We start from the raw sequence: 14,316 nt of genomic DNA, 5'->3' as shown, positions 1-14,316 counted from the left end.
CATTGCAAGACAGGGCCAAAACAGACCCAAATGTAGATCTTTTGCATTCTGGTCCACGTTTAGATACATATGGTTGAGAGAAGAAGCTTCTGGAAGGCAGGGAAGAGTTGGAAACGTTTTTGTATGGAGAATCCATTTTAAGCAGATACATTAAACGTGTCTCGATTGCATTTCACAGTGGAGGAGGGAGGCACTCTTTTATAGCTTGGATTCAAACTTGTTTAGGTATGTGAATAAACACACTGATAGAGTCAGATGATTTTAGTTTACCTTCAAGGACCTTATATATTTCCCACACTAAGTTTTTAAAATCATACCCAGTATTTAAATAAAAATAATTTATATTCTATTGTATATTATGTATATATATAGTGTGCTGTGTAATACAACATATTGTATGTATATTTTTTGTGCCGCTTAAAGTGTAAATCACTTAAGCGTGAAAATATTAGATTAAAATCAATGTATTTGTCTTAAAATGTTTATAAAGACTAAAACTGAGTTACAAGTATTTGGACATATCTCAATTAAGCTATTCTACCTAAAACTTGAATCTAAATCTTCAATATAATTATTTTGGCATCTGGCAATAGGGCAATATAAAAAATACACTTCGGAATTAAAAGTTGAGAACCACAGAATTTAAGTTGGGAATGGAGCGTTAGAGACCATCTGGCCCTCTTCCTTTGTTAGACCAGACAACACTGTATAAGTAAATTGGCACCGTGACAGAGCAGGACCGGCATCATTGTCTTCTGACTTCTCAGGCCATTTACTGTCATTGGTTTTCTTAAAAACACTGGGGGCAACAAGAAGCTCTAATATAGGCATAAAGTTCCCCAAGTTTAATGTAAAGAAGGGCCATGCAAGATTTTCAGTAGAGTTACTCCTCTATTTTTTTCCTTCCTTTTTTCTTCTTTTCTTCTTCCACTCTTTCTTCCACTTTTTTTTTCAAAGATTTTATTGATTTATTTGACAGACAGAGATTACAAGGAGGCAGAGAGGCAGGCAGAGAGAGAGAGGAGGAAGCAGGCTCCCTGCTGAGCAGAGAGCCCGATGCGGGGCTCGATTCCAAGACCCTGGGACCATGACCTGAGCCGAAGGCAGAGGCCTTAACCCACCGAGCCACCCAGTTGCCCCACTTTCTTCCACTTCTTTCTTCTTTTCTTTCTCCACTCTTCCATCCTTCTTTCTATCAGAAAAGACTTTTCACATAATCCCTCTGTTCCAGATTTCACAAATGTTTATTAAGCATCCACCGTGCTAAGTCCTGTTCTGAGTACTACGGTTTGAGATATGACCACAGACCGATCACTACCCTCAAGGAATTTACAGGCTGCTAGAGGGAACTGGGCACTAAACAAGGAAGAAATAAATATAAAGAAACAGGTAAACATGGGAAGCAAGTTCAGATGGAGGTAAGTGCCATCAAATAAGAGAAAGCAGGTTAGCAGGACTAGGGAGGGAGGGTGTTCAAGGGCATGGTCAAGGATTGAGGTGGCCTGAGATCAGCGAAGCCCTCAAGGAGAGGCAGAACATCTGCAGAAAGACCATTCAAAGCAGTGAGAACTGCAGGTCCAAAGCCTTGAATCCCGACTAAAGTCCCAACAGTGAATAAAAACAAACAGGACACTACCTTCAAAGAGCTTATAGTTAAGTGAGAAAAACAATGAATCCTAATCAAATTAATCACACTCAAAATTGACAACTGTAGTCATGAGACTTGTGGTCTGTGGGAACTATCCAAGTGTTTGGTTGTATTAGAGGTTGGGGGTGGGGGTGGAGCTGGGGGATGGCACATGATCCATATTTGGTTTTTACAGAAATAACTAGAGTACTCTCTTGACCTCTAGTGTGGGGGCTAATGGTCTAGTCCCAGAGCAGAATGCAGGAGGTGCACCAAAAAGAGTGGGCTCTGCTAGGATGGCAAGGGGCAGCAAATAGCCGAAGGGCAGTGGAAAACCCTTAGCAGTGAGATACAGTAAAAATTAGAATCTTACATCTGAGAACTGAAGAGAATCTGTAAGATGACCACCTCCAAACCTTAAGGGAAGTGAGAGTTACGTGTGTGTGTGTGTGTGTGTGTGGGCATGCATATGTGCACTTTATTTCTTTCTTGAAGTCAACACAGTATAGAAAATTCAAAATTACTGAAAATAGAATATTTTTATAAAAATCAGCAACGATTCCAATTCCCAGAGATAGTCACTGGTCGTACTACAGTTTATATCCTTCCAGGCTTTTCTCAACACATTTTTTACATAGCTGACATTGTATATATGCAATTTTGTGTTCTGTTTTCTTTCCCACTTAATCTCATAGTATAACTTTATAAGACAAATGATATCTCTCATGTCATTCATCTAAACCTTCCTTTATCACATGAGGTTTTGGGGACTGGACAATTGACCCTTGACCAAAACCTCACAGCTAATGAGAGGTCAAGACTCCTACCCCACAGTGTAGTATTTCACAACCTACATCCCAGATCCTGAATTAATGTGTCTAATATTTAATATATTGACATTCTACTCGGGATATACACATGTTTTTTAATAAGAACTGTCACTAAGGAAAAGGAAATGTACAATAATGGTCTTTTAATAAATAAAGCAGTTACAAAATAAATATGGGGATGCCTAGGTGGTTCAGTCAGTTAAGTGTCTGCCTTTGGCTCAGGTCATGATCCCAGGGTCCTGAGATCAAGTCCTGTGTTGGCTCCTTGCTCACTGGGGAGCCTGCTTCTCCCTCTGCCTGCCGCTCCCCCTATTTGTGCTTTCTTTCTCTCTGACTAATAAATTTCAAAAAAATCTTTAAAAAAATAAAAAATAAACAAAAATAAGTATGAAACAGGTAGCCAGAATGCCAAAGTGGACATATTACGTATGCATGTTTATAGCGTATAATTACATGTAATATTAAGAAATGCTTTCTACCATCTCATAAAATCGTGTGTGTGGCTTAGCCCAGAATCCCCTGTAATTTTTTAGAAATAGTATCTAATAGGTCTTATAGCATGAATGTTATAGTATAACTATTTAATATACTATAATGCAAATATTTCTATCTATTAACTCTGTCCATGAAGAATAAAAGCATCTGAAAATATGGCCATCGCCTTATTGGTTCCTAAAGGCAAACAAATTTATGAAAATGCCAATAGCAAGGCTGGTTTTTCCTTTCCTGAATGTCTATTTTCTCTCTCTACTCATCTCATATTTGAAGTTCTTTCTTGGGGCTTCTATGATCATTTATATCCCTCCCTTTCCTCATTTCATTGCTGGGTTCTCTCTGGATCTTGTCAGCCCCTCTTATTCCTTGTTACCTCTCTGTTTCCTGAAATTACCTTCAGATAGTTTCTCAACAGGTGTCCTAAAGGCCTTTTGAGAAAGGACAACTTTTGTTGCATTAATAAATGGTGGGAGATTCATATACACATGTTTTTCTTTTTCTCCTCTTTGCCTTTCCAGTAGTGTGGAAAGTCAGTAGTACGGTCATAAATTAATTCTACTATCTTAACATAGGCATCGGTATGCTGGCTATTGCTTCTTAATTCATTGAACAAATATTTATTGGGCACTGATTATATGCCAAGTGTTGCGCTTGGCACTGGAGATAGAGAAATTATTAAGATTTCTGCAAGGTACTCATGGTCTAGTTCAGCTGGGGGGTGGAAGTGAAGGGGCAGATGTGGAAAAAAAAAAAAAAAACACCTCACACTTTTGGAAAAAAAGTGTAGCAAATGAAACAATTCAATTAAATTCAATAAACCCTGAGTGCTCACCATGTGCCAGGCAGATGGTAAGGAGGCTAGGGCTGTGCCAGGCCTTGCTCCTCACGGACTCCCAAGCAGCTGGCAAATGGTAAAATTACCTGGCACGTGTTAAGTGCTTCATGGCAGAAAGACAGAAAAGTCATAAAGGGTCATGAGACGGACAAGCAACCTGATCATAGGAACACTTTTAACAAATCACTGCCCTAGCAATGTGAGCAAGTTTGTTCTTCTTATTTTTTAGGCTGCTGTTAGCCAACCGAGGGCCAAGACTAGACTAGCTCCCAGACAGCAGGCTTCCTCACCTCACCTTTCGTGAATCCCAGGCTCGCCTTGCAACTCTCTCCTTGCTTCCCTCAGGCCTTCACCAGCTAATCCTCAACTAGGTGATAGGAGATTATCTGATTGAAGTCATTCACAGAAAGGTGAGATTGAGGCTTAACCTTTCAAAAGTAATTAGTTTGACAAAAGATAGTTGGATAACCCTAAGGAACCAAACCGCTAACTGACAGAGCTTGGAGGGCTCTGGTGAAGGGCCTCTCCATCTCACGCTCCCAGACTCCCAACACCACCCACAGTTATGTCTTTCCCTATTTCCTCTCCAGGGATAAAGAAGAAGGGAAACTGGTGAATTCAGGAATGTGACAGGACTCTAATGGCACATAAGCTCTCTTTGCAGTCTCCCAAGGGGCGCACGAGGTGGTATTTATGAGCCCATCCTAGAAATGGGGAGACTCAAAGTAAGGCAGTGGTTCCTGACTTTGGCTTCACTTTGGATCCATGGAGTGAAATCCAGACCAATCAAATCAGAATTTCTAGGAGTGCCATACGAGCATCAGTATTTTTTCTGAGTTCCTCAGATGGCTCCAGTGTGCAGGCAAGATGTCCTCCTACTGAGCTAGAATTCAGGAAATGGAATTACCCAGAATCAGTGGCGATCCATTGACCTGGTCCACTTTCTCCCTTTGGCAAATAAGGTCTATTTGGCTTGAAAGAAACAGTGTTCTCTGCAGGAATGTCTGTCTCAAATAGAGTTAGGTTTGGGTAAACAGGTGCACGGATGCATCTAGACATGTGGGAATCCGGACTAGCTGTCTGGAGCGAAGGTGGGAGTGCGTGTTTATCACGCACCTGGTAGGACATGGTGGCTCTAAGCAGCCTAAACACATTACTTTATACCAGGTGAGCGTCTGTGGTCTGTCTGTGGGCTTAAAAACAAACTAGATACGGTCGAGTCCACACAGAGGATAATCCTACACATTCTATAATGCTTAGGTTGCTATTTATTTATAATTCCATATCCTGTCTCTTTCTAAGAAACTGTGATCATGAGCACTCCTTGAGAATAACATTAGGGTCTCTGAGAGATCTAAAGCATCTTAGGCCACTTCTTTTTGGATTTATTTGTATTGAACTATAGAATGTGTGTGTATGTCTATTACATAAAAGTGTGCATATATACACATGTGTGTATATATGTGTGTTTGTATATATATGTGTATATATATATAACTTCCTAAAAAATAAAATCTTGCAAATTCTTATATACTTTATGAATTCATTCAACAAAGTAACATGGTTAAATCATGAATACAAATACATTAATAGGACATTTCTTACTCGAATCTCATTTGCAGGTAACATTAGAAGTCTTAATTTATGGTTGTTGTGAATGTGCCTTCGGTCCCAAAGGCCACAGGTGGGTGGCTCCGAATGCCCATATTTTCTGCCACAGGCTTAGCAATGAGTAACTGCCGACAGGACCTGATCCCACTGAGCCTTCCCAGTACTGAATGTATTTTTAGACGATGTTGAACATTCTTTTCCCTTTTCAAACTTTTTCTGGCTGTAGGTCACCAGCTCACCAGTAAAGGCGGCATTTTCACTGTCCTTTTGCTGTCGACTTTCCTCTCCAGCTCACAAAGAATCACTAAGCACCTGGCATAATTCCAGCCTTTCCTAGAATCTGAGACCATAGAATGAGCAAAACTAGACCTCAAGGCTCTTGAAACATACAGTCCAGCCCGCAATAGCTATGAAATAGTAAATAATTATAATCAATCAAGTAAACAATATGAGTGTGCAGGGTGTAGTGACAGAGAGCAAGAGTGTAAACAGGTGAATCTAAACTCAAAAGATAGACAATTATCATTATCTTTATGATCTCTCTCTCTCTCTTTTTTTTTCCCCACATGATTCAAATGTCTAGAATTACAGCCACGTGAGAGCTGTCCCAGTACTTACACTACATGTAGGTCTTCAGTGCTGGAATTCCTTTTAATTTGTAAGACAGAATTCTATTCCTGGCTGCATGAAATAGTGACTTCATTTCTGTCGAGATGCACATTGTCCGCCATAAAAGCCCCGAGGGCAAGGTTTGGGGAAACCTGTGACTGATCTCTACTACACCTCCCTTGCTGTGTTCTTTGCTGTTTACATTCATTCATTTCTCGGGTTTAGTCTTTTAAGGTTATGAAATCTACAACAGAAAGCCAGCTTCTCTCTCATCCTTTCAGAGAGTGTAGCATGTCAACTTTTGAATTAACATATGAAAATCCAATTGTATCATCTTTTGTTTCGCCAAAGTTAAAGGCTCTTTTTTAATCTTTGTTCCTGGATGTAAATTTTTTTTTCCTGTTCCTGAATATAATAGGTAATATGTGCTCTTAAAAAAATAATGTATCAAGTGCCTTTAATAGGAGTTTATTAATTCTGTTCGGGTGCCATTGTAAAGTTGTTTATGCATGAATATTCTGGACTAGCAATAGGGCGGTAGTCTGTAACTCCCACCCACAAGCTACTCCCATGCACAGTGTAACTTCCTTCTACAGCGTCAAGACTCCCACATTCCTACAAAAGCACTTTCCTACCTGTCATTTAGTCTTCACAATTAAATAAAGAAAAAGTTAACTGTTTAAAAGAGGCTGGCCACTCTGGGCCTCTCTTTTCATGAAGTCATTCTTCCCTGAAGATGGTCTAAATTATAGACTTAGCCAGAACAGTTTTTCCTCTTGTGAAGACTTTGAAGTCTGTTTATTCTTACAGCATTCTGGTAGGTCTGTCTAGGAAGAAACCATAAAGTTTGTCAGGGTTCCTAAATACCGAGAACTCTATGTGGGCCCTGGGAGGTGTTCCCTTTGTTAGATTAGACTTGAACTTGTGGAAAAGGGCATATGTGGCACCAAATATCCAACTTATATGAGACGGCCAAAATTAATTATTAAGAAAAAGGAGTACATGGGTGATGCTTGGTCCAACGCTGGATATTTTCCTCACTGTGATGGAAGAAGGCAGCTGAAGTGAATCTATTTCATTTATGACTAAATTCCCAGGTGACTCAAGAGAAAACACAGCCTCTTGGGGTTACTGGCAAATGGTATACATGTGCCAAATACAACACATGGGCCAGCTTCCGCTGGCAAGGGTCATGGCTGCTATAGCCTTGTCCTTCTGCCTGTGTTGTTGGCTCCTCTTGGAAACAGCATAGCCACCTCTCTCTCACCAAACTGGTACAATGGCTTGTGTATGCACCACGCGTTTTAGCAGAAATAAGGGGGTGTTATTTCCAAGGCTTCCACTCTCTCTCTCCCTCAGTTCCTATGAAATAAAGACAATCTTTGGAGTCTGTTCTGAGGCACACATTTCTAGACAATGTACTCTCAGTTTCCTGCTAAAATAAACTGTCTACCTCATAGAACTGTGATAATGAATGATTTCACAGGAATTGACCTAACATATGTCAGGCCTTTGACAAATTACAGCTATTGTAATAATTTCAAATTATGAATTTAAAAATGTAGAATATTTAAAAAACAAGCACATGTGAAACTTCAGATCTCTCCAAAACATGACTGTTAAAATCAAATTACAACTTTAAGAAATTTACAGCTATTGTTTATAAGATAAAAGATCCTTTTACAATCTTTTGAATGGACAGGAAGGATATAATTAAAAGGGAATCCAAGATGTTCCCTGGAATGATCAACAGGCACTTTAGAAACATCACTCTTAATTGACCAGAGCACAGCTTTCTTTTGTCCAACTTTCCCCCTCCACTTTATGAGAAAAAACATGGGAAGGACAAGCCAAGCCAAGTAAAAGGCATCTATCACTTTAAAAAAGAATATATGATGCACAGTTGCATAGAAACCACATCCTTCAGAGCTGTGTGTGTGTGTGTTTTAATGCAATCGGAGCTGTTAACACAAGATACAAATTTAGTTATCTACTTGCCTCTTTTAAGTAACACAAGTCAAGAGATGTTCCAGGCATAGTTTCTCTTTTTTTTTCCCAGCTTTTACTCCTACCTCCCTAAAAAATGTATCTCTCGATTTCATCAGAACAAACACCCTCAGAGCTCTAACTGAAGAAAATAATGATTATGTGTTGCTAAGTACTATTTAGTAACAAAGGCTGGGGCCACAGGAATGGTGACATCACCCACAGAAAGAGGAACATTTATACTTTTGAAAGAGATTCTTTTCCAACGTGATGGGTCACCAATCAGAGGAACAAAGCCAAATAAGGCAGGAGGACAGGACGCCTGGCCCTGGAAAAGGCATCTTTAGCATCCGATTCTGGAGTCATGCCTCAAGCCCACGTGCTCTTTCTACGCTCCCCTCCCGAATCTAGTTCGTGTCAACAAATGTGTACTATTCTTACTGTAGAAAGCCTACTATTCTCATACTTCAGTATATTTGCTTCTTGGTGAATCTGTCCACCTGTAGTAAGCAGCAGGTCAGGAAGTGGCTTTCTGTTTCAAGAGTGTTCCCCAAATAGTCACATCCTGCAGATACCCATGCATTTACACACGCATACACTCAGAAACCACACACCATCTCACACTTTGCAATAATCGAATGACACAGTGAGTCATCAGACCCACGTGTTTGCAAGATACAATGGACTGCATCACTTAAATAGCAGGTAAGTCATCTATACTCTTCCACACTTCCCAATACCAGTAACAATGATTTTCTATTTGGGCGTTGTCAGAAACACTCAAAAGTCAGCTTGTGGCTCCTACAATATCATGTCTGCCTGCCTTGGGGAAGTTACCGTTGGGTTCCTCTGCACCCCACCCATTGTCATCCTTCTATTCACACGCAGTCCAATGCCACTGGTAGGGTTTTTTTTTTTTTCATTGTCAGCTCTTAACCCAAATCAGAAATAGAAGCAGCCACACTAGTTGTCATTAACTTCTCAAGTATATGGGGACACCACTTGTTCTTGTCCCTAATAGCTATTAGGTTTGTTAAAATAATAATAACAATAATAACAATAATAATAATAACAATAATAATAATAATAATAATAACAAAAATAACAATAATAATGATGGATAACAATAATACGAAGAAGAAGAAAAAGGAGGAGGAGGAGAGGAGGAGGAGTAAGAGGAGGTCCTTTTCAGGAAGATATTCTATATTCCCTTCCTAAATCACACTCAGCCTCCCAACTCCCCCTCAAAAGTTGTGTCCAACTAATTCTGGGATTTAAAATGTAATAACTGGATGATTTCAATCTCTTGGGATAATATAAATAAATCAGAGGAAATTTATAATTGTTCTGAAAATGCAGTGTCGATACCTGCCTCTTATAATAGGAACAGGTTGATGCTGTAAGGGTCCCTACCGTCATTGGCGCTGGGATTTGAGAAGAATCAACGAGAGAACATCTGTTGTCCCCAGAGATTGGAAAACAGCCTCTTCTCTAGACTTACCTACTTCATATCCACGCGAAAACTAAGGCGCCTGATGACCCCATTACCAGACATCAGGCTACCTGATAAAGGTCAGCTATTCCACAGCAGTTGTGCTGAAAAATCTTAAATTGACCAATTCAAATAATATTTAAGCCCTTTTCACTTTTATCAAACCCACACCTATTATAAAAATGATGAAAGGGTAAGAAAATGTAGTTAACTCGCAGAGATAAATTCCTCTTACTTGAAATTTATCTAAATATAATAATTTATCACTTGAGAAAGCTTTTGACTTTCTCAGTCAGAAGTAATTCCTGCTTCTCTTCAAACAACAGTTTTTTCCTACTCTGTGTTAAACACAGAAAACGAATGGATCATTTATTGCACGCGGTTCCCCAGTACATACATGTGCCTGTCCTTGCAAATATTTGCTCGCGCTGTATAACTCCTAGCCTTGGCCTACAATCTCAGTAACCTGGACCTTTGTCAACCCCAGGTCCCTAGCTTCCTCTCCCACTACTCTCTGAGACCTGGAGGAGTCTCCCTTTCTCCTTCTCAGAGAGGCGGATCTCCTTCCTGCCTCTGCACTTGCACATCACTCTTCCCAGGGGCTTCTGCACCGCACCATGCTTCTCATCATTCTCATCATTCTTCTCATCATTCAGGTCTTAGCTTAAATATTTCCCTTCCTGAGAGGCCAGGTAGGTAAAGAAGCTTCCCTTCTCTGTTTCGCTATCCTTTTACTTTGCTGAATTGTCTTCATGCTGCTGCTATTATCTAAAATTCCCTTTTCAGAAACTCACTTGTTAACTGGCTTACTCATCGTCTTTCCCCACTAGACTGAAGTTCAGCTCCTCCAGGGTAAAAACTTGGTCTTGGTCACTGGTATCCCACAGCATCTAGATGGGTGCTTAATGCATAATGCTTGATATATGAATACAAGAGTATATGCACTTCAAAATGGAAACAGAAGCTTCTCACAAGAATTAAAACCCTCTCTTCGCATAGCCCACTTCCTGAGGAGAACCACAAAGGCAGGGTCACCAAATACCTCTTCTGGCAGGACCACAGAATAGAAAACAAACAAACAAAAACCAATACAAAACCATGGCTCAATGTTAAATCCACGTACTGTTGAAATGTTTTTACAGTTCTTTGACAATTTTCTGAGTTTTTTTGAAAATGTATTATCCCAATCCTTTTCCTCTTGATGAAAACTTCAATCATTCGACCTTAATGCTGCCTCCCCCAGGGAGCCTTGTGCCATGGCTGCACCAAGAAGTATAACCCCCAAGTATTTTAATGTCTCAGGTGACTCCTTACATTTTTCATAGTGTGGCTGAAAATTCACGTCTTTTGAGATTTTTCCTACTAGTGCCTAAGATTTCAGAGGGGCTGTGCCATATAATATATACATTTTTAACTGTATTTAAACCAAAGCTTTGCCTATTCTGTTTCTCAATGTAAGTTCTAAAGGCAGTGTATTAATGATAAAGATCCATTGTAGAGACAGACACACCAGGATCGGTTTGGTGACCACTATCAAGTGAGCTCTCTCAGAACCTTTTTTTCCTTAAATCTGTAAAATAGTAATAATGGTACTTAACTCACAAAGTTAGTGAGGGGGTTAAATTTGTTAATCATCTGAAACATCTAATATACAACTTTATTTTAAAACTGGTACTAAAAATGATATGCAATGGTACTAAAAACTAGTACTAAAAAATGTAACAGCAAAGCTATTATTATTATTATCATCATCATCATCATCTAGGACCTAATAATCTCAAGAACCAAGTCCTATGTTTATAATCTTAAACTTAATCTGTTGGATACGCACACAAAACAACTCCAAACAGTTTTCCTAGAATAGCTTTAAAATCCACTTCAAGATGAAATATAAAACCAGGAAATAATTACAAAACAATATGTGAACTATATGCATAGCCATGAGGCCAGCACAGGCAGATGGTTAATCAGGAAAGAATTCTGGAAGGAGATTGCTCTTCCATCTGGCTTGAGGGAAGCAATGAACCCTAACTGGCAAGGGAGGGTGGGCACATGTTTTTCTTGGGGGTGAGGGCAGAGGCAGAACAAGTGCAAAGGCAGTGGGGCAGCAAAGCAGAGCAATTGCCCCCAGGATCCTAAGAGATTAGTGGTACCCACTGTGAACCCGTCCCTTTTAGTTGCATGGAAGAGAGCCAATACACAAAGAAGAGAGTTCTCGGTCTATTTGTTGTCTCCTGGGACCACTTCTTTTGTTTCAGTTCCTTTCACTCTGTGTTAACAGAACTATCCCACCTGACAACTGCATTGCAGCTCAGAGCACAACCATACCCATGGCCTCCTCTACACGACCTTGGGAGATAGTTGTTATTTTTGTCACATTTGTTTTATTTATATACAAGGCTCAGAACTGTTGAGGCCTTGTGCTTACTCATCACTTGAATACCTAGTATGTTCCATGCATTTTTCTAGACACTGAGGATGTAACATGAACAAAACATTTCAAACCAAACCCTGCCCCCATGGACCTTACATTTTAGTAGCAGAAACAGACAACAAGTAATTAAACAAAGAAATAAAGATAAAAATTTTATGTAACATTGAGTGTTATCAAGAAAATTAAATGAGACAAAAGGATAGAGAGTGGGTTAGGTACATGATAATAAAATACGTACTTGGTCATGGGAGATACCCTTTAGGAGGAACATTTGAACATCTGAATAAAGAAGAGCTGTGTCACAATAATGTCTGAGAAGAATATGCCATGAAAAGACAGGGAAAGCATGTGCAAATTCTCTGAGTCAGGAATGAGCTTAGGATGCCCTAGGGGCAAAATAAGGAGTGGAGCCAGATCGTGGTAATGAATGAAGGGTTGAGAAGTAGGCTATGAGGGTGGAGATGTAGGTAGAGGACAAGACACATAAGCAACAGAGAGGAATTTGGATTCTTTCATAATTAAAATAGGAAACCATTAAAGAATTTTGAGCAGGGAGTCACATGATTTGATTTCTATTTTAAAACATCATGCTGGCAGGAATGTAAGAATTGAAAGAGGGATTTCTTAATAGTCTACAAGAAGAATGGAGATGTCCAGAAGAAATGATAGTGTCTTACACTGAGCTCAAGATGGTGGAACGGATGAACCCAGTCAATGCTGAGATATATTTTGGAAATAGAACTGACGGGCTTGCTGATAAATAGGGTATAGGTGAAGGAAAGAAAGAAATTAGTGATGCTTTTGACCTGGATAACTGGGTGTAAGGTGGTGTCATTTATCAACCAAAGAAGACTGGGCATGGAGCAGAGTGGCAATGGGTGGGCAATGAGAGGCTTTCTTTTGGACATGTTAACTTTAAGATGCCTGGTAACATCTGAAGTTTAATAATCACTTTGAGGTATGAGTCCGGAAGTTGGCAAAAAGTTAAGAAGGTATAAATTTTTTTTTTTAACATACAGTTGTGGTGCTAGATATCTGAATAGAGAAGAGAACTAACCATCCAAGATTCACAGTCCATAAGTGACAGAATGGAAACTGAAAATGAATCTTGACACTGACCCACTTTCTCTTCCTGCCACAAATATCAGGATGCATTCATCATTATGAGTACTAGAGTAGAATATGGGGGAGTGCTAGGGGCAGGAATATTCTAGAAAAGGTTGAGAATTTGTCCAATGCTATGGACTACACAAATTCATGGTTGCTTCTTTCTTTACCTATTTTTCTGTAAATGTGATGATACATGCACAATTAACTTTTAAAAGCCACTCTGGAATAATAAATTCATAAGATTGACCAAATACCTCTGATAACCTACTTTCTTTTCTAAAATTAACACTTTTTGGAATATCCAAGAGGATAATTAAATTCATACTAAATGTAGATTGAACAAAATTGAAATATAAAGATAAAAGTTTAGCCAATAACTCAAACAGGTATTTCCAAATTGTATCATAACATCTGAATTAGAATTATCAGGTTTGTTTAACAGACATGGCTGGGACAAGTAACACTTAATCTCCATGGCTTGGAAAAAAAATTAAAAGCCAATAAATTAAAAAATAAAATCAAACCAGTAACAATGCAGAGGGGAAAAAAATTCTAAAACTGGAAACAAACAGAAACAAATGAACCTGGTGGTGGGTATTATGGAGGGCACGTATTGCATGGAGCACTGGGTGTGGTGCATAAACAATGAATTCTATTACACTGAAAAGAAATTAAATTAAAAATTTAAAATAAAATCAGATACAGAAATAAAGGTGCATAGAGATACATAAAAAAAAAGAAAGAAAGAAACAAATGAACCTTATTATATTTCAAATGAATACTATGATACCCTACATGGAGAGAAAGAAAAAGAGGCAGGGATGGAAGGAAGAGGGAAAGCAGGAAGAAAGGAATTCATCCAAGCAACCACAAACACAGTATTTGGTGGGCTATGGGTATGTGGGGTAAGAAGTGCACACAGACCCAGAATTCTTTTTCAGTAGGTTTGTTTATTGTAGTGGTTTGGGTAAAGTAATTCAGAAATTATTTTAGATGTTTTATAGAAATGAGTAAATAAGTAAACATGCTGATGTTAAGATCCAAGGCTCACGCTATGGAAGAAGGAGCACACAAACATGGCATAGGCGAAGGTGAGAAATAAGCTTCTGGGGATGGATTAGAACTGGAGATATCAGATAAACTCATGATGCCCAAAATATGTGTGTATAGATACAAGAATTTTTATGAATGCATGCATATGCTCTTGGGTATGCATACTATGTGCATTTGCATTAATATGTTTTTGCTGAAAGGGTCAACAAACAAAAACACTCCAGTGGCAGTGAG

This window comes from Martes martes (genome assembly GCF_963455335.1).
Source record: "Martes martes genome assembly, chromosome: 1".
In the NCBI taxonomy this organism is placed as follows: domain Eukaryota; kingdom Metazoa; phylum Chordata; class Mammalia; order Carnivora; family Mustelidae; genus Martes; species Martes martes.
The sequence above is the reverse complement of the archived record's forward strand: the minus strand, read 5'-3'. Positions refer to the sequence as shown.